The sequence below is a fragment of the Octopus bimaculoides genome, chromosome 21, assembly GCF_001194135.2.
Source record: "Octopus bimaculoides isolate UCB-OBI-ISO-001 chromosome 21, ASM119413v2, whole genome shotgun sequence".
NCBI classification, from domain to species: domain Eukaryota; kingdom Metazoa; phylum Mollusca; class Cephalopoda; order Octopoda; family Octopodidae; genus Octopus; species Octopus bimaculoides.
This window is the reverse complement of record NC_069001.1, coordinates 2,323,716-2,326,072: the sequence shown is the minus strand read 5'-3', so window position 1 is coordinate 2,326,072 and position 2,357 is coordinate 2,323,716.

Below are 2,357 nucleotides of genomic sequence, written 5' to 3'. Positions count from 1 at the left end.
ATGTTGAGATAAAGCATTTGCAGATCAATCTGCACTCTAACATCACTAAAACCGATAGATCGTTCTTTCGTCACAACAGTCTTCTGTGACATAAACGTAAAACTGTTGACAGTTGTGAATATGCTGAGACATCAGATGCCTCGTCAACAAGAATAGAAAACAAACTTGGGGTAGTATTCAAGAAGACTGGTCCCGGTGCGCGCACTCGCGCTAGCTAGGCGTGACTAGTCGATCCTGCAACTACCTTGCGCGAGTGCGCGAATGCAAATTAACAGATGAGCGCAAAAGAATCAGGTGCGCATGCGCAAAACATGTACGAGGATTTCTTTCTCAACAAAATAATTTCTTTACAAAAAGTAAATCATTGCTTTTAAACAAAGTAAATAAATTATACACTTATCTGTTTTTGGTAAATAAAGTCCATTAAAAAGTCTTCGTTTCTAGAAAATTGAAAATTACGACTACAAGACTTCATTCTTCTCACGTATTTATTATGGTCCCCATAATACAGCCGGACATCGTCTGAGATGACCGCTCTTTCAATGGTATAAGTACATGAGGGTCATTACTAGTAATTATCTTTTGCGCAACCCCTAATAAATTGGTGGACTCGGGCACATCGTAGAAATAGATGAATCTATGATGTGCAAGCGCTAATACAACAGGGACCACTCTTCTTGAATAGTACCCTCAAACTTAACTTGCTCAATTTCCTTTTGCATCTCATTTAACATAACTTTATGAATTGCATCGATCAAGTCATTTTGAATTCTGTTTGACAGACCGGTGAAGATAGAAGCTGTATCTAGATGACTTTCCATTTTTTTGTCATATTTACTGATTAAATATACGAGTTTTTTTTTATAATTTCCACGATTATCAGAGCCTTCAGATTCAAAATGACCCCGAACCGATAATTCCTTGAGGCCTAAAGAAAATAACAACATCGATCAATCGTTGCCGAATGAATCTGTTTTGTCTAACTTTCTCATTATGATGTTGTCTGCTTTGATTTTTACATGCAGTCTATGCGAACATTCCCGAATATTTTAAGACATATCAAAGATTTTATATGCCTTTATAGCCATATGTAAATTATATAAATAATCAAAGCCTTTATCATTCCAAACATTCTTTTCTAAGCGAAAAAGTAAACAAAGCCAACAGATTAATTTATTAAGTGTAGCACTTCCAGTTAGCCATTTTTTCTTTTCATACAAATTAACCTGAAATTGTCTCGTGAATTTCTTGTTGTAGCTTCGCAAATTAGGTAAATTCGGTATTGGTCTCTCACCGTTTATAATTAATTGTTTTCCATCGAAGTCTCTTTTCGAACAACTATTTCTCAAAATATTGTTTATAACACATTTCACTCATTTCGAAAAAGGTTACTCTTATATAAGAACACAAATGTAATCGTCTGCGTAAATTGTAAGTCAATTTCAACAAAATTTAAGATTAATTAGCTACTTCTGAAATAAGAAATATAATACAGGTAATATTTTTGTTTTCAGAACACTCCAAAAATATAATAGTGCAAACAGATATTTTGGATTTAAAAAATTCAAACTTACCGCCAGGCTATTATTCCAACATTTCAGCTGACTAACTCAAGAATTAAGGGAATGCTCTTGTTGTGGTCAGAAATTTTACGGGTCTAAAAGTGGAACCAGGTTAGCAACAATCCTACACTAACAAAGAGACAGAGAGGGAGGTCGTGAGGGTTTTCTCAAATTACGACATGCAACAATGAATTTGTCAAGTCACTGAGAGAGAGAGAGTGGAAGTGGGGTACAAAATATTATGAATGACCTTTCCTCTTAGCATAAGAGAGAGAGAGGGGGGAAGGGAAGGAGGGACAAACTAACAGAGACAAAGAGGGAGTGTCTGTCATTGCGGGTCTTCTCAAAGCAGAAGTAGGAGTCGCCGAGAGAGGGGGAAGGGGAGGCAGAATATTTCGAAAACACCTGGACGGATTTTCTTTGAAACAAAGAGTAACTATTTTATCTAATTTTCCGATGATATGGATAAAAAATCACACTTGAGAGTGCACGCCCCTCATTTGACTGCGGCCATGCTGCAGCACCGCCTTTAGTCGAGCAAATCGAACCCAGGACTTATTCTTTGTAAGCCTAGTACTTATTCTGTCGGTCTCTTTTGCCGAACCGCGAGGTTACGTAAACACACCAGCATCGGTTGTTAAGTGATGTTGGGGGGACAAACACAGACACACATATATACATATGTTTCCGTCTACCAAATCCACTCACAAGGCTTTGGTTGGCCCGAGGCTATAGTAGAAGACACTTGCCCAAGGTGCCACGCAGTGGGACTGAACCCGGAACCATGTGGTTGGT